Source organism: Hermetia illucens, chromosome 2 (genome assembly GCF_905115235.1).
Source record: "Hermetia illucens chromosome 2, iHerIll2.2.curated.20191125, whole genome shotgun sequence".
Classification (NCBI taxonomy): Eukaryota; Metazoa; Arthropoda; class Insecta; order Diptera; family Stratiomyidae; genus Hermetia; species Hermetia illucens.
In genome coordinates this window covers 69,753,768-69,773,242 of record NC_051850.1, presented here as the reverse complement: position 1 = coordinate 69,773,242, position 19,475 = coordinate 69,753,768, and the positions used below count along the sequence as shown (strand labels likewise).

Sequence of the window (19,475 nt, the reverse complement as noted above, 5' to 3'; positions counted from 1 at the left end):
GTTGCGCTAATGCATGAAGCAATTTCATAACGCAGTTCTCCATTGGCTGAAAGCGTTAACCCGCTCAGTTCTGGCCAGATCACTGCCGCTGACAGTGATTGTGCCTGTTTCATGGGGATCGGTCGTCAAAAATACAGTTTTGTTTAGATTCAATCTGAGACCCTGTTGCATGAGGCGATCATTCCATTTTCGGACAAGTTGCTTGAGATAATTTTTGTGACGGTGTCCATAACAAGAACAATGAGGAGTGGTGAGAGGGTGCGTCCTTGATGAACACCAACAGAGACACGAAGCGGTTTTGATACACCCGCCATACTTCCAACTTTACTTTTCGGATCATGGTAGAGCAATTGAACCCAGCGCACGAGTTCTTCTGGCACTAAGTGTTGTCGTAAAGCATACCAGATTAGTTCGTGTGGTACACGGTCAAACGCTTTCTCTAGATCCAGAAATGCAATGTAAAGAGGTCGATGTTTCTCACGGTGTTTCTCCATGAGTAACCGCGCAGCGTGTATTACGTCAGAAGTTCCGCAGTTTTTGACAAATCCGTCTTGATTCACGGTTATTTCAATGATTTCGCGAATACGGTTGTCAAGAATGCATTCAAAAATCGTGGTATGTGTGTGGGAAAGTAACCGGATCGGACGGTAATTTGAACATTCTGCTGGACTACCTTTCTTTTTCCATATTGGAACAGTGGTACTTTCTTGCCAGTCAGATGGTATTCTACTTTCGTGAATAGCCCGACTAAAGAATTCACTGAGCCACAGTGTTGGGTCCCAACTCTTCGCTTTCCAGATCTCAAATGCGATGTCGTCAGGTCCTGTGTCGCATTCAATTACGAACAAAAGAACACCTCACTTTCATGAATTCAAAGAAAAGATTTCCAAAATTCATTAATAATAAAATCAATCACTTTTATGTTCAATAAAGAGCATAAACGTAACATGAACACATCAAATTAACAAAGTCTTAATAATTTTGTTTATGGGCATGTGTAGATGTCTAAGTATTTTTTTATTGTGCTTTGAGGTGCGTGTTTTGTCGTTGTAGTTCCAATATTTCCAATTCTTTACTACAATCGTGATCAACCATATTTTAAACATTTTATTTAGATTAGCGAAATAAACGTACTTCCACCCTAATGTTAACTCGCTCCATTTGAAGCTCGGCGTCTTAGCGAGTCGATTGAACAGTCGAAATACTTTCACTTCCTTTGACAACTTGCAATCTCTTCTTGCTTTTTATAATTCTCGAAAATTAAGTTAGGATTTACTCATTTATTTATTTGCGTTGTCACTTTTCGTTCATCGGCAATCACCCAATGAAAGAAATAAGGCTAGATTGTTTCGTCCAAAAAGGAGGCACGACGAATAAATATAAACAAAAAACAATACCTAGCTACTGCTTTTCGGGCACACTGCTCAGAAGATTAAGGTGAGGTAAGGTCTGATGAATTATACCTCCACCATGGATGAAAACGTCCCGCCTTTTTCTTTTTTTTAAATTTCTTCCCCAAATTGAATACCATCTTACGTTTCAAAAGATGATACAGCATCTTGTACCACCTTTTTTTACCTCCTGTGCTTTTCTCATTTGTGTCCATTGCTTTCATTACCCAGCTGCTGTAAATATTGACTCGGAACAACGTCATCCTTTAACCGCCTTTTGGTTTCCATAGTTCCCAGACATTTTGTGCGAGATGATTATAAGCTTCAAGACATAAGCTTATAATCGTCTCGCACAAAATGTTTTGAACACACACGTTTTTGAAGTCAATCTTCCTACAATTTTCACAAAGTTTTCTCTACCCTTCACAAAAGAATCTCAAGGTACTTCCTCTTTTGCTTGATAACTATCACAACCATTTATCACGCACCTCAAAAATTTGTCTTAAACACGCTTGATAAAAAAATCCAGACCACAAATTTTAACACCTTTCAATAAAATATTAGCAACGATTTTCAAACCGAAACAGACTACTCGATAATCACGACCCAAGTGACGTTAGCCAAATTCAAATATGGAGGACATGATGTTCGGATGATATGACCTTGTCTAGTTTGTGTAGCGGGACGACCCATGTCCACTGGTAGGTCTTTGTGGTGGTTCATGTTAATTTACAGTTTTCTGTTAGTGGACAAACGTGTTAAATGGCCGGGAGCGTTTCGAACTATAACGGCAATGCATCCATGACCACACACAATATATTAGGTTTGCTGGAAAGTTCATAGGCTAACATAGAAATAATTTTTTTTTAGGAAATTTGATTTTATTATCCAATAAAGTTGTCTTCGAAGGCGATATAACGATTATAGTGGTCATACGATTTTTCGATTTTATTTTGATAGTGCCAATTGCCTTTGGCCTCAAAATTGGTCTCAATTTCGGCTCTTCATTGGCGCTAAATTTCTTTCTAGCAAACATGATCTTGAGGTCTGGGAACGGAAGAAAATCGCCGGGACCAGGTCTGCAGAATACGGTAGATGTGGGAGCAATTCAAAGCTCAATTAATACAATTTTGCCATGGTTTTCATTGATTAATGATACGGTGCATTGTCTTGGTGACTTTCTTTTTCTTCAGATGGCGCCGGTTTTTCGCGATTTCTTCTTTCCGCTTGTAATATTCGCTCTTGATGGTTATTTCCTTTTCCATCCGTGGTTATTTCCTTTTGTACGTATCCCAAATACTGATACAATAGCCTTGCCAGCCGACCGTTGTGTCTTTCCACGCTCTGAGGTCGGTTCACCACGTGCAGTCCACTTAGATGACGATTGTTTTGATTCTGGTGTGGAATAATGTAGTCATGTATTGTCCATTGTTACATATCGACGCATAAGTTTTTATGGAAGAAGAGTTTCAAACACTGCTCAGAATTGTCAATTCGTTGTTTTCGGCTGATCCTAAGGAGTACTTTGAACAGAGGTTTCGCATACCCAAACATTCATGTACGATGTGTCCAACACGTTCCTTTGATATCCTTAGAGTTCAAAATTATTTTGTGGACTACTTTGATGTTTTCGTCGGTAACGGCGCCTTTGGGACGTCCACTGCGTGCACAGTCCTCGCTGACTATTTCGTCTCGTTTAAACTTAGCAAATCGAATAATTGGACAAGGATCGGTTACATAGAGAAGAACCATTCATCATCAACGGCGCAGAGGTCCACCAATGCGATATCCCTAAAAGCTATCTGGTGTCCTGAGCTACGCCATCACTCCATCTCAGGCAGGGTTTTCCACGTTTTCTCTTTTTACCATAGATATTGCCTTTATAAACCATACGGATTAAGTGACCCGCCCAACGCCGCCTGTTGAGTTGGATTTTATCCACAATGAGACGGCCATCGTATCGGTCATAGATTTCATCGTTATAGAGGCTGCGGAATCGTCCATCCATGTAGGGGGCCGAAAGTTCTTCGGAGGATTCTTCTCTCGAACGCTGCAAAGAGTTCGCAATATTTCTTGCTAAGAACACAAGGTCCTGAGGAATACATAGGGGTTGGCAAGATCATTGTTTTGTACAGTAAAAGCTTTGACCCTGTGGTGAAACGTTTCGAGCGAAACAGTTTGTGTTAGCTGAAATAGGCTCTATTGCCTACCAACAACCGTGCGCATTATAACTGTTATCGGTTGTTATTTTCGACCGTAGATAGGAGACATTTTCAACGGTCTCGTGCTATCTTTATTATTCTCGTTTGACCGGTGTGATTCAATGTTTCTCGTTCTTTGGTTTTTGGCCCTGACGTTGCCATCATGTACTTCGGCTTGCCTCCTCGATCTGGATGAAGGCAGTTTGTACGTCTCGGGTGGTTCTTCCCATGATGTTGATATCGTCAACATAGGCCAGTAGTTGGGTGGACATGAAGAGGATCGTACCTCTTGCATTTACCTCAGCATCACGGATCACTTTCTCGAGGGCCAGGTTAAAGAGGACGCATGATAGGGCATCTCCTTGTCGTAGACCGTTGTTGATGTCGAATGGTCTTGAGAGTGATCCTGCTGCTTTTATCTGGCCTTCGCAGATTGGTCAGGGTCAGCCTAGTCAGTCTTATCAACTTCGTCGGGATACCAAGTTCTCTCATGGCCGTGTACAGTTTTATCCTGGCTATACTGTCATAGGCGACCTTGAAGTCGATGAAAAGATGGTGCAACTGATGGCTATATTCCAACAGTTTTTTCGTCGCTTGCCACAGAGAAAATCTGATCTGTTGCTGATTTGCCTAGAGTGAAGCCTCTTTGTTATGGGCCAATGATGTTCTGGGCATATGGGGCTATCCGACCTAGCAAAATAGCATAGAATATCTTATAGATGGTACACAGCAACGTGATACCTCTATAATTGCTGCACTGTGTGATATCTCCATTTTTATGTATGGTACAGATAATGACTCGTTGCCAATCGTCAGGCATTGATTCGCTGTCTCATACCTTAAGCATCAATTGATGAACCACTTGGTGTAATTGGTCGCCTCCATATTTAGTCGATTCCATTGGTTCCTGGCGACTATGGTTTTTAAGCCGGTGGATTGCACGGACTGTTTCTCCTATGCTTGGTGGTGGCAGCGTTTCTCCGTCGTCTACAGTTGGCGGGACCTCCAAGTCGTCGTTATTTTGTTTGTTGAGCAGTTCATCAAAATACTTAATCAATCGCTCCAATATGTCCATTCTGGCGGAAACTAGATTTCCCTCTTTGTCTCGGCAGGATGAGCATCGAGGTGTATAAGGCTTCACCCTGCTGGCTTGTTGGTAAAACTTGCGCGCCTGGTGCGGTTGCTTCCTGTACTGTACGAGTTCACAGATTTGTTGTTTCTGCCGGGCTTCTTTTTTCTGTCTGTGGTATCGCTCACCACTTGACGGAATTTGTGATAAGTCTCCACGCGGGCCCGCATTCTTTGAGAGTGTAACTTTACTCTCTGCTAGCTTATATTCATTGTCGAACCAGCCATTCCGACTTTTCTTTTGGCTGGCCCAAGTATGTTTGTGGTCGTATCAATGATAACGATTTTCAGGTGGTTGTGAAGAGCATTTGCTGATGTCCCCCAGGACATATGTTAGCTGCGGTTATTGCGGCATTCATTTCCCCCTTATAGGTATTACGGAGGGCTGTGTTGCGGATGGCTTCACTATTCACTCTCATCTGATTGTCAGGCGGTGTTTCAACTCGAGCCCGGACCATTACGCCAACAAGATAGTGATGTGAGTTTTTAGGCACGGAAGGCTCGCTTTCATCCTTGTTCGTCTGCAGTTTTTTAATAAGAAAGAACTTCAAGCGATCAGCACGTGGAGGTGGAGATAGGATGGGTGAAGATCTGGGACCTACACTACCCTTGGTCCGCTAATACACCATATATTATGGCCGCCATCCAGTAAACCATGCGCTTGGAGTAGGTTTTTAGTCAGCCAAAAAAATGAACGGCTATATACCCTGCGCTTGCGAGGCAAATTTAGAAATATGAGCCTCATTAACATTCACACCTCTGCAGAGGAGGCTGCAAAGTCAGAGAAAGATACCTTCTACGAAGCAGTAGAACGAGCCCTCGAAGCCTGTTCCGGATTTGATATGAAAATCATGCTTGGTAATTTTTTGCTCGGAGTAGCTTTTTAGTCAACCAAAAAATTTTCTCGCTGTGGCAAGCGATGGAAAAACTGTTGGAATATGGACAAGAGTTGCACCATCTATTCATCGACTTTAAAACCGCCTATAATAGCATAGCCAGCGTAAAACTGTACACAGCCATGAGAGAATTCGATATCCCGACGAAATTGATAAGAGTGACTAGGCTGACCCTGACCAATGTGCGAGGCCAGATAAAAGCAGCAGGATCACTCTTAAGACCATTCGACATCAATAACGATCTACGACAAAGCGATGCCCTATCATGAGCCCTCTTTAACCTGGCCCTCGAGAAAGTGATCCGTGATGCTGAGGTAAATGCAAGAGGTACAATCCTCTTTAAGTCCACCCAACTACTGGCCTATGCCGACGATATCGACATCGTGGGATACGTGGGAGACGTACAAACTACATTCATCCAGATCGAGCATTTGGCACCAGATCTTGGGCTGCACAGTCAATAATGGCAAGACAAAGTATATGGTGGCAACGTCCGCACCAAAAACCATATCAAACCACACGGGTCAAACAGGAAGAATAAGGATAGGAGAATACAACTTTGAGACCGTTGAAAATTTCTCCTATTTAGGGTCGAAAATCATAACCGATAACAGTTGTGAAATCCGTGCACGGTTGTCGGCTGCCAACAGTGCCTATTTCAGCTTACAAAAACTGTTTCGCTCGAAACGTCTCACCATAGGGTCAAAGCTCTTACTGTACAAGTCTATGATCTTGCCAGTCCTTATCTATACCGCGGAGATCTGGGTTCTTAGCAAGAAAAACTGCGAACACTTTGCCGCGTTCGAGAAAAGAATCCTCCGAAGAATTTCTGACCCCCTACAAGAGGATGGACGATACCGTAGCCTACACAATGACAAAATCTATGAGCGATATCATGACCGGTGGATAAAATCCGGCTCAATAGGTTACGGTGGGCCGGTCACTTAATCCGGGTGGATGAGGATGATCCAGCCCGGAAAGTTTATAAGGCCAATATCTATGGTAGAAAAAGAAGACAAGGCAGACCCTGCCTAAGATGGAGCGATGGTGTAGGCTAGGACGCCAGACAGCTTTTAGGGATATCGAATTGGTGGACCTCGGCGCAAAACCGGGATGTCTGGAGTTCCTTATTAAGGCAGGCCTAGACCGGATACCGGTTGTTGCGCCGTTGATGATGATGATGAAAAAATGAAACCTGTTGTTATCAGCTTTGAAAATATAAGCCTTGGGAATTTTAACAGCCAAGTAGGGACGGAGCCCGTGTTCAGGCGATATGTTGGCTCCCACAGCTTATATAAGGATACCAATGATAACGGACAGGGTATTATTTAATTAACAGTGCCACACGAAATGGTTGTTGGAAGTACCTGGTTTGCGCGGAAAGCGGTCCACAAACAATCAAATTGACCACGTGTTAACCGAACGCCGCTACCTCTCTGCCTTGATGGATGTTAGTGTTAAGAATTCTGCTGCTTCACAAGAAGTATTCTCACTATGAGTCGTTGCACCCAGCACCAAATATTCTGTCCGGCTGCTTCTCCCGTGCTTTTACCTTTTGTTTGGTAGAAAATTAAGTAAATTGACATCCAACAAAGAACTTTATTAACTTATTATTTCGAAACTTCAAACCTCGTTCGGTCGGTAGACTGCACACGTCCGCTCTGTTTGATGGGCGCGGAAGAAGAGACAATCTTCTTTACCGGTTGCGGACCAACGGAATTTTTCACCCTTAATTTCGTTGGCGTTTCGGTCCAAATTTACTTGCCTCTTTGCTAAATCCAGAGCCATTTGACCAGGAACAATGGACTAGTTATGTTCACTAGAAACGTTAGATGGGGCACCTACATGATATCCACCTTATCAAGGTCGGAAATTTAGCTGGTACAAACAGTCAAGTTTTTAGGAGTACATCTCGACTTGAAGCGTGAAAGCACCCTATCTAGGAACAATATCAGAAACCCTGCAGATTATTCTGGTGTTGTATGACTGGAATAAGTAAGACCTGGGGACATTCAGCACAACGGATTCATTGGATATCTACATCCATAATAAAACCCATTTTGAGGTGTGCATGCATCGTCTGGTGGCCGAAACTGAACTTTCCTAAAAGCAGGACGCTGCTAGCGCAAATTCAAAGACTCGATTGCCTAGGAATTACTAGAGCAATGAATACTACGCCAACCACGGCAGTCGAAGCTATCCTAAATCAACCCTCCATGATTTTGGAGGTGAAAGGAAACACCCAATGACACTTATAGACTCGATACTATTGGCGCGAGGAAATGCGGCTAATCATACGGTCATGCGTCTGGAATTTCCTTGACAAACATCCTATGGCTCTGATGCCGGCCGATCATAACGTTTCCAGATTTATCTTTAAAAAGACATACTATATCGTAATCACCAAAAGAAAAGTATAGTCGATAAATGGCCACGAGTATTTTGGGATTACAGACTTAATAATCTTTACCGACAGGTCAGTCATGGAAGACGGATCAAGCATAGGGGTGTTTTCGGGAAATCCGACTATTCAACTGGGCCGACTTTTTGGAAAAATGACGACTATATTCCATGCAGTGATATATGCTATTTCATTGGCAGCAGAAGGATGCTTGCAACTAAAATGGCGAGGTCGCACCATTAGAATCTGTTCCGACATCCGGACAGCGTTATCAGCATTAAACAACAATAGCATATCAAGCCAGTTGCTGCTGGCTAGCTAGTTGCTGCTGAAACTTTGCCGACTAAACGAAACATTCCTAATGTGAATGCCAGGGCACAAAAACATTGCCGGTAATGAGGAAGGTAACAGGCTGTTCAGGTACCTGACCAAAACATGGGTGCGGACCTCAGGCTCCTCGGATGTGTAGACCGCTACACGCGCGTGACGAGGACCAGGTTACAGGGTAATTGAAAATTTTCTCCGTACACCGGATCAGTAGGTCTTGTAGGAAACTTTTCGCGGACGACCGAACGGAGACCAAGCAAAACGAAAGGCAAGACCTACGACCAGAACGGCTTTTGTGCGTCATAATGGCTGCCTGCAGCGTCCGATACCAACGCTCGAGCAATCCATTGAGCTGCGGGTGGTATGCGGTTGTTCGTTGGCGTTTGAATCCAAGGAGCTGTCCGAGCTCTGGGAAAAGAGTGGATTCGAATTGCATTCCCTGGTCTGTGATGATTACGGTGGGAACATTAAAGCGCGGAATCCATTCTCAGCAGACGGTCTCAGCACATGACTATACCGCAATATTCTTCAGAGGTATTGCCTTGAGGCACCGCGCAAACCGATCAATGATCGTAAGGCAATACTTGTAGTGGAGCAAATCTCGCAAAGCGCTTACATTGTAGAGATATACATATGGTGTGGAAGCGCTTTGTTGACTTAAGGAATATACCTAATTCCTTCTTAGCATGCTTAGGGATCTTAAACCTTCGGCACGCGATACACTCTCTGGTCCAAGAATTCAAGTCCTTATTCATGGACGGGTGGAAATATTTGCTGGAGACTAGCTGGCTCGTTGTCCGAATGCCAGGGTGCGCAAAATCGTGCACCGAGCGAAACACTTTCTTACGGAAAGGGACCGGAATACACGGCCTAAGTTCCTTTTTGGAGATCTCGTAGTAGATAGAGAAAGATGAGCAAAAGATGGGGAACTCCTTAAACTTGTATTTGGAGTCCGACTGCAGGCCCTGAAGAACTGCGTAATCCTTCTGGGCCACAATTGCCGAAAAATCAACTGCGGTTTGGATGTTCATCTCGGAGATCCGAGACAAAGCATTAGCGACTAAGTTGCCTTCACCAGATACATGCTGAATATCCGATGTAAACGGCTAAGTGCCGAAATTGGTGAGCAGGCGCTTTGTCGGGCTTATGGTCCGTGAAACGAAAACAATTGATGAGAGTTTTGAGAAGAAACCCAACGGTTGCCAGCTTTGGTTTACTAACTGGTGAAAAGCAGCGCCTATTGCAATGTCTGATGGACTGACGAAAGTACAGCGGCTACCGCCTGTTGCTTGGTGGTTCAAACGCTTGGCCAGGTTTCTGGAGACCACACAACCGGCCGTGAATCTTTGGTCTTAGAAACAGGCAGGAAAGCGTTAAGTAATGCCTCGTGGTGAACGGCTTTTGGCAGGAAACGACGAACACCACGCCCAAGAACTTTCTAAGGTCATTGACTGCCTTTGGCAGTGGAAAGTTCGCGATCACTTGCACCTTGTCTGGGTCAGGTTGTAAGCTGTCAGGAGTGATGGAATGGCCTAGAAATTTCACCTGCTGCTGGAGAAATCTGCACTTTTCAATGTTAAGGATTAGGCCATTGTCAAGGAGGCGTTGAAAAATGCACTCGAGATGTTTCAAATACTTGGAATCGGAATGGTCTGACCATTCGGGCGTCTATAATCTCCACGAGGTCGCCATTAGGCTCTGGGAGATAAAGTGGACGCCAACTGCTGTTGGAAAGTCTTAAAATCGGCGAGCTCCTGGGGTGGTAAAGGGTGCACCTTTGAGAAGATTGAGGAGTTGGTAGTGTTGATTTGGTGTTAAAAATCATGCTTAACTCGCTCGGAGAGACTACGCTCGGTGGTGATGTGTTACGTCGATCTAATTTTCCTCGCTGCTTTGGCGAAAGCGAACGAAAAAAAAATAGTTATGAATTATTTTTAGGATTATTTCACATGAAGGAAAGAGGATAATAGATTTAAGGAACGAATACAAAAAAAACTCACTCTTTCTATATTCAATGCCCAAATTTACAATGAATCTCATTTACAAATGGGACGCTAAGATCAAACTATACAACACTAGCCCAAAATTTATTTAAACAAGCGAATTAAAAGGGTAGGCAAGAAAACAAATTTAATTTCCAACATTGAACTTTTGTATCCATCGGACGATAACTTAATTTGTTGTGCAAGACGAATATCCAGTTACAGACACTACAACGCATTTAATAATAAGATGAATACAGTTATACTGCCTTTAATACATCTAAGGAAAAATAATGCAAGTGTGCCCCAATATAGTAACAACTAAGTTTTCAATGTAATTGCAATCTGAAATGAAATCATCAGCCCTCCCATTTTTACCCACCCTCCCGCCCATTATATTACAAGCTGCAGGGGCGAACGTTTAGGATGGGGTGGGCCGCCCCTAGGGCCACCATATCATCTGGCCCCCATGAACAGGAAAGGAAAACGTGAACCACTGGTTGCGTAGATGTCAGAATCGGCTTTGAGCTGATCCTTCCCATCTATCGTGTGCGCGTTAGGTTTTTGTGATTTAGTCCGCTCCCTTATTAGGCTGTTTGGCAGTTTAGCTCCTTTGGGATTGAAATCTCTGGTAATTTACCCCTGGGCTGGGCTGGCTTCCACCGTAAATCGACATGGGAGGTTGATCGGTAAATGAGGCAGAAACGCCAAAGGATTTGAACACTAAAAAAATTGGAATAAAACGTTTGCCGGCTGGTCCTGTCTTCGACGAACCTTGCCTTCTTTAGTCTGTTTTTCAGCTGCCAGCTCCGCCAGGCTACTGCGTACATTCACGGGCGTTTGACCCATTACCGATTTTAATGCCTTAAGCGACATAAGCTGCAATCTTAACGATAACAAAGTTTCCACTAAAGTGCTTTGGTGAGATTTTTCAAATAAGTTGGTTCGAACTCTCATTATTGTTCTACGTAAAACATCCGACACATCGCTCCAGGAGGACGTTTTTATCTAAATCTTCATAGATAGGGTTAATGGCATCCAAAACGGGGGAAGAGCACTATACATGTGTCTGAACGAATACAATGCATTAGCAGCAGCAGCTTTTTGCCATTCGGACGGATCCTTAGTTTTGCTCCAATATATCACAAATCTTCTCACAATATTCTTGGAAGGTTGCAAAACAAGCTTAGAAACGTTACCTCTCCTTTTGAAGAAGCCGTGAAAAAGCATCATCATTTATAAAAAAAGCATAACAAGCTCCCAAAAATTTATCTTATGATATCTTTCAATAATCTTAGTTTTCGAACCGGAATAAGCTCCACACGTTAAAGGGTCGTTTATTTTTTTAAGATGAATAGGGTAGCGTAGTACCCAGAAAAGGCTTTTTTGGAAATGGGTGGATAAATTGGCGCGTACTTCAATAATGAGCTAGGATACCGGGTTGAATTTATTGCGTATGTTTAATATGTTAATAAATATATGGTGTATTTGTATTTTTATCGAGTTCTTCAAAAAAAAAAAAATAAAAAAAAGTGGTTAAGCCGCCTTCACACGGAATGACCCCTTAATTTCAAGGACGTTACATCTTTTCTTAACCAAAAATTGCAAAGTCGTAGTGTTTGAATTCAATGGACCACTTTCTGTGAGTTTTTTGAAAGAAATAGTTTATAAAGACACCTTAAGGGGGTCATCCCGTGTGAAGGTCGTTTTTTAAGGTTTTGTGTAAAACAAAACCTTATTAGAATCAAGTCGGTGTCTGTCTGTCTGTTACACCTGATTTATTTGGAAACGGCTAGACCGATTGTCACGAAAATTGGTAAGAGTGTGCGATCTGCTGTTCCCTTTACATGCAGCAAGTGGCGCCATTTTGTGTTAAGCTTCAGGGGAGTTCCCCATACATGTGAATGGAGGGTGCATCATTTTTTTTTCATAAAACATAGCCATGTAAAGTATAGAATGAAAGGTTTAAATTAGTACTTTTCAAAATTGGGTGAAATATAGGGGAGTGAGGGCTCAAAATATGACCATCAGAAAGTGTAACAAGTCTCGTTCTCAGAACCTATCCAACCGAAAAATCTGAAAAAAATCACAGTGGTGCATCTCTATGAATTCATCCGGTTCCGATATCTACACAAATAAAGTTTTACTTATTTATTATTAGTTCATCTCAGAACCACAAAATTTAGCATGGGTGTAATGAAGAACATAATGCACAATTTGGTCAAGTTTGAAAAATCCAACTATTATTAACAAAGTTATAGGGGTGAAACTTTGCCATATTTTGTAAATTTCGTGCATTCTACAACCTGTATGACGTCATCATCACATATCAATTCATCAATACCATAAAGAAATGAGTTGTTATGAATGAGGTCGCAAAGAATTATTTTGTTTTAGTTTTTAATCATTTGTATCATATATGAATATCAATTACTCCAACCAGACATGTGTGTATACTACATACCTATGTACATGCGTGCTAATGAAGTTTGCAGGTAGTGTCTAATTCAAATAAATATATTTGTACATTAAACCAGTCGCGTTTAATATACGTACTATATATGTACATATGTATGCTCGGAAATATGGGTACGAGTTTATATACATGCATATAAATGTACAGTATTCGGAAATAGGCAGTTTGTTTGTTTAGGGTGAGTATAATACCTAAGGCTGTAATATGTACGTATGGCTTGTAGTTTGGAAAAATATGAAGGAATATGTTGGATTTGTAGCTAATACGGATAGAAAAATGTGCATTGAAGTTTCTTACATCAGATGAACACAAAACCTTTATACTCGAAACGCGAGCTTCCAGTATTCCGACTTCCTTTTTTGCTTTTTTGTAATTTTTTATGACGAACTGGATAAAGGTACAAATACGAATTTTTCATCATATATTTATTAATGTCTTGGCCATGCGTAGTAATTTCTCCAGTACGATAACATAGTTCATTATTGAAATACAGCGCAATTTATACACCCATCTCCAAAAAAAGGTGTTTTTCTGCTGACACATTAGAGGGCGCTACGATCATCTTAAAGAAAAAAAGTAAACGGAATTTTAACCTACAGACTTAACTACAGTCCGCAAACTAGGATTATTAAAAAATATTGAAGCCATGCTATTAACATAGTATGGTGGTCCCAAGCCCAGGTAAAGGAGGAGGGTTTGAGGCAACGTACTCTGTACTATCCTCAGTAAAACAAAAATAAAATGCTGAGATCAGGGAAAGAGATAAATAAAGTATAGTTGGAGTTATTCCACTGTGCTAAATCCTACCTGATCTCTCTTGGTGACAGGCCCCGCGACAGGTCGACCAAGAAAATGCATAGAATGTCGTTACAAACATGATGATCGGATTAAGTCACAGGCCTCGGAGAAATGCTAGGGCGTCCACCTCAGTCGACGCGGCAGGACGGGCCCCGGTCCTGTCGAGAAATGGGCAAGGGTTCTTCACGCATGGACGGCGTCAGGACGTAAGCAAGTTAGTCCGCACACAACGAACAAAACAAATACGTGTCTGCACGCTAAATGTTGGTACCCTAACTGGAAAGACCGAGGAACTCGCAAGAGCCCTTCGGAAAAGGTGCATTGACATCTGCGCTCTGCAAGAAACCCGATGGTCTGGTGCCAAAAGCTGCGACATTGAACGCGAACGCGGTAAAAATGGCTACAAACTTCTCTATTTTGGTAACCCACAGACTCAATCTGGTGTTGGCATTGCCATCTCAGAGGGTTTCCGTGATGCCATTAAAGAAGTCGAACGATTTGATGATCGGCTGATGAAGCTCACCATTATATCAGCTGATCGCACTATTCACTTCTTCACCGCGTATGCACCACAGACAGGTCGACCTGATGCCGAGAAAGATGCCTTCTGGCAACTTCTCGATGAAAAGACTTGTCACGTGCCTGCTGACGATTACATAATCATTGCCGGCGACCTTAATGGTCATGTGGGTGAAAAGGCAGACGGTAACAGGTGCCATGGGGGAAAGGGGTTCGGAGCGCGCAACGAAGGTGGCGAGCGTATAATCGATTTTGCGGACACCCATGACCTTGTACTTATGAATGCATGGTTCATCAAACGATTGTCTCATCTTCCCACATTTTATAGTGGGAACAATAAAACGCAAATCGACTATATTCTCATAAGACGTCAACATTTTACCACTGTCACTGATTGCAAAGTTGTTCCCTATGAGACCATCGCACCTGAACATCGGCCGTTGATTGCCGTCCTGCGAATTAAGCCACCGATAAAACGGCGTGAGGAACGCACTGGCCCGCCGCGCATTAAATGGTGGCGATTAGGTGAGAAGAACGAAGAAACGGTCTCACTCATACGATTGCCAACCATTACGAATGTGGAAGAATCATGGAACCAAATGAAAGACACGATCCACAAAGCGGCCTCTGCAACCCTCGGGGTCACCAAGCCGGGTAAGCGGTACATCAACCGAGATACTTGGCTTTGGAATGATGATGTTGAAATGAAGGTCCGTGAAAAGAAACGCCTCTACCACAAATTTCTCGACGATAAAACGCCTGCTAATTGGCAAATTTATAAGAATGCCAACCGGGAAGCAAAGAAAGCGGTCGCTGTCACCCGAGCGAACCATTTCAAAAATCTTTACGATAAACTGGACACTCGGGATGGCGAGAGAGATCTGTACCGACTTGCTAAAAGCCGTGATGAACGCACACAGGATATCGAACACTTCTGTTGTGTTAATGACAAGAACGGTACTTTGCTTACTGATCGTCGAGCCGCCACGGATAGATGGCGAGAATACTTCGAGCAGATTTCAACTGAAGAATTTGCTCATCCTCCACTTCCACAATCATTGCCGACATTTGGAGCAGTTCCACCAGTCAGCGCAACTGAAGTCGAGGAGGCAATAAAACAAATGAAATCGGGGAAAGCAACAGGACCTGACGACATCGCATCTGAGCTCTGGAAAGCAAAGAGCTGGGACCCAACACCGTGGCTGAGTGAATTCTTTAACCGGGTTATTCAGGAAGGAAGAACACCATCTGACTGGCAAGAAAGTACCACTGTTCCAATATGGAAAAAGAAAGGTAGCCCAGCAGAATGTTCAAATTACCGTCCGATCCGGTTACTTTCCCATACCATGAAGATTTTTGAACGCATTCTTGACAACCGTATTCGCGAAATCGTTGAAATAACCGTGAATCAAGCCGGATTTGTCAAGAACTGCGGAACTACTGACGCAATACACGCTGCGCGGTTACTCATGGAGAAACACCGTGAGAAGCATCGCCCTCTTTACATTGCCTTTCTGGATCTAGAGAAAGCGTTTGACCGTGTACCACACGAACTCATCTGGTATGCTTTACGACAACACTTCGTGCCGGAAGAACTCGTGCGCTGGGTTCAATTGCTCTACCACGATCCGAAAAGTAAAGTTGGAAGTATGGCGGGTGTATCAAAACCGCTTCGTGTCTCTGTTGGAGTTCATCAAGGAAGTGCCCTCTCACCACTCCTCTTTGTCCTTGTTATGGACACCGTCACACGGGATACCCAACGTCCAGCGCCCTACACACTGCTTTATGCAGATGATGTTTTCCTAGCATCTGATAGCAAAAATGATCTCGAGCAACTTGTTCAAAAATGGAATGATCGCCTCATGCAACACGGTCTCAGATTGAATTTAAACAAAACTGAATTTTTGACGACCGATCCCCATGAAACAGGCACAATCACTGTCAACGGCAGTGATCTGCCCAGATCTGAGCGATTTAAATACCTCGGGTCAACGCTATCAGCCAATGGAGAGCTGCGTTATGAAATTGCTTCACGCATTAACGCAACCTGAATGAAGTGGCGTTCCACAACTGGTGTCCTTTGTGATCGACGTATCAACGAACGTCTCAAATCTAAAATTTACCGCAATGTTGTCCGTCCAGTCGCTCTCTATGGTTCTGAGTGTTGCCCGACCATAAAAGACAATGAACGGCGTCTCGCGGTAATGGAGACGAAGATGTTACGTTGGACTAGTGGCGTCACACGTTTAGATCACATCCGAAATGAGGATATCCGCGATCATTATGGGGTTGCACCGATCGTGGAAAAGTTGCGAGAGAGGCGTCTTCGATGGTATGGTCACGCAATTCGTGCAAACGAGAATTCACTTGCAAAGATTGGTCTGAACATCGAAGTCGATGGTAAACGACCAAAAGGCAGACCTAAGCAACGGTGGCTTGATACGCCGGATGGGGATTTGAAAACCTCGAGATTGCACCCAGATCAGGCATTCGATAGAGCCAAATGGCGAAGCCGATCACGACGAGCCGACCCCGCTTGCGAACGGGACAAAGGCTGAAGAGAAAGAAGATTGAAAGCTAAATTTTTGGTGCCTTGTTAAGCTTTTTTTTATGAATTTTGATGTTTACTAAATAAATCTCAACTATCCTAGTTTGCGGACACTAGAAGTATGTTCTGAATAAGTCCTGAAAATTTCAAAGAATTTCGTTAGATAGGCTTTAGGTTAGGGTGGCAGCAGATTTTCAACATACGCTTTCGGGAGAAACGCGTTTAAAAAGTAGAATGCGATTTTCAACCATAAAATCTTAACTGACCGTTAATCTGCTATACCGAGTCCATAAACCTTAGGTTTGTTGAAGAAACACATGTAAATGTGATGTTGAGGTCAATGCAAGAGGTACGATCCTCTTTAAGTCCACCCAGCTACTGGCCTATGCTGACGATATCGACATCATGGGAAGAACCACCCGAGATGTACAAACTGCCTTCATCTAGATCGAGCAGGCGACGCGAGATCTTGGGCTGCACTTCAATGAAGGCAAGATAAAATATATGGTGGCAACGTCCGCACCAAAAACCAACCAACCAACACATCAAACCACACTGGTCAAACAGGAAGAATAAGGATAGGAGAATACAACTTTGAGACCGTTGACAAGCTACGATGATGAAATCCGTACACGGTTGTTGTCAGCCAACAGAGCCTATTTCAGCTTACAAAAACTATTCCGCTCGATACGTCTCATCATAGGGTCAAAGCTCTTACTGTACAAGACTATGATCTTGTCAGTCCTCATTTATTCCTCGGAAACTTGGGTTCTTAGGAAGAAAAACTGCGAACTCTTGGCCGCGTTCGAGAGAAGAATCCTCCGAAGAATTTTTGGCCCCCTACATGAGGATGGACGATTCTGTAGCCTACACAATGACGAAATCTATGAGCGATATCATGACCGGCCGATTGTGGATAAAATCCGGCTCAATAGGTTACGGTGGGCGAGTCACTTAAACCGTATGGATGAGGATGATCCCACCCGGAAAGTCTATAAGGCCAATATCTATGGTAGAAAAAGAAGACGAGGCAGACCCTGCCTAAGATGGAGCGATGGTGTAGGCCAGGACGCCAGACAGCTTTTAGGGATATCGAATTGGTGGACCTCGGCGCAAAACCGGGATGTCTGGAGTTCCTTATTAAGGCAGGTCTACACCGGATACCGGTTGTTGCACCGTTGATGATGATGATGATTTATCAAAATGTCCTTTACGTAATTTTGTCCGTTGACAAGAAATTACTTTTTTATTTTAGGAAATTCTGTGTTTTTTCACATTTATGCTCCCCATTTCCAGACCCGTAAGTGCCACTAATTGCGTAATTAGGATGAAATGATGTTAACGAGATTATGACGGTAGAACGGAGAATATGTTTTGCAAGAAAATTTGTAATTGCGTATGTTAAAATTCGAGAAAAATTTGGTTAAACAGAAAATTTTTGGTGAAGAAAACACAAGTTTTGCATTTAGAAAGCTCTTATTTCACAGTAATCTATATTCTATTTTCACAAAATAATAAAGGGTTAGAAAATCGAGAAAAAGTACAGTTTGTATGGTAATTTTGGGACATCCTGTATACCTGAAGAGTATTTATTAGGTGTCTTTTGCAAATTTAAGCCCACTGACAACTTTTTAGCTTCTTCCTAGCTTCCTGAAAATATTTGTGCTGTGTTTGTGGGTCTCTGCTCTACCTATGCAAAAATTCAGCAGTGCAAGAGTCAATCTTCGTTTTCAAAAATTTGACAGGTTTGGCAGCCGGAGTTAAAGTGGGCATATCATAATGTCAAAATTTTAACGAACGTAAATTAGAAATCTGCCAAGACCCATTCTCGGCCATGATGGCCTTGACTTCTCGGAATACTTGTCATTTCGAATTGGCGTGTCCAACATCTCACTTGGTGACATTCCCTATGCTGAGTTTGGTTGTTCCCGAATTTTCTGTCATTATCATTATCCACAAAAGGAGAGGAATGTGAAATGCTGCGTACCACTCCATTAGAAACACGAAAAAGAAATACAAATGAAAAACTGAAAGACGTTTCCAAAAAGAGGTGAAAAAAAGAAAGCGGAATATCATGATCAAAAGAAGAAAAAATAATTATTGAAAAACAATAAATTATGCTTGTTTCTTTGAAAGTTTTGCAAATCGTGCCAAAACTAATAACATTACGTATCTGAGGCTTCTTTTCTTTCCTATAAAATTAGAGAAAAAAGTAAAAATCGAATTTTATAGCCACTTTTCCATAGTCTAGTGATGCAACACGCAAACGAAAGCGAGCGACTATTAGTAATTATTACGATGGAACGGGAATCATCGCGGTCGCGAGCGATGTTAGCTACAATTGGACACATTATTAATAACGAACACTTTGGAGAAGGCAGCACCGAAGCGCCTGGACGTTACCCGGCCATTCAAACTATAGTTTCTCGTCACTTTTCTTTTCTCAAACGGTCTTGGGAGTTTCAGATATAAAACAAAAACGGTCGTTCTCGGGGTTCAAAGAGTCATGTTTGATGGTGTTTGGAACCGCCTTTAACTGAACTGGAGAGAATTCGCCTCTTCTAGCGGCAACAAGAAATGTGATATTACCTCACAATATAACGCACCCAAAACTATGATGCAGAATATTATGTGAAGCTCCAGTGATTGTTCATAGGGAATTAAGGGAGTATAGTATTATTTTCCGTTAATAAAGACAGAGCTCCAATATATTTGTATATTGATTCCGTTTCTTTGCTTCACAACTTGTTTACAGTACATATTCACAGTATTAAACGTTAATCTTTGGTAATGTGTACTTCCGACCTA

At 42.6% G+C, this 19,475-nt stretch overlaps 1 long non-coding RNA gene across 1 annotated transcript; it reads left to right on the top strand.

The window, feature by feature from the left end:
• The first annotated feature begins 18,136 nt into the window (after positions 1 to 18,136).
• Positions 18,137 to 19,390, top strand: LOC119648954. The gene is made up of 2 exons (XR_005249072.1): positions 18,137 to 18,717; positions 18,914 to 19,390. It is a non-coding gene; the product is annotated as an uncharacterized LOC119648954 (long non-coding RNA).
• The last annotated feature ends 85 nt before the right edge of the window (positions 19,391 to 19,475 follow it).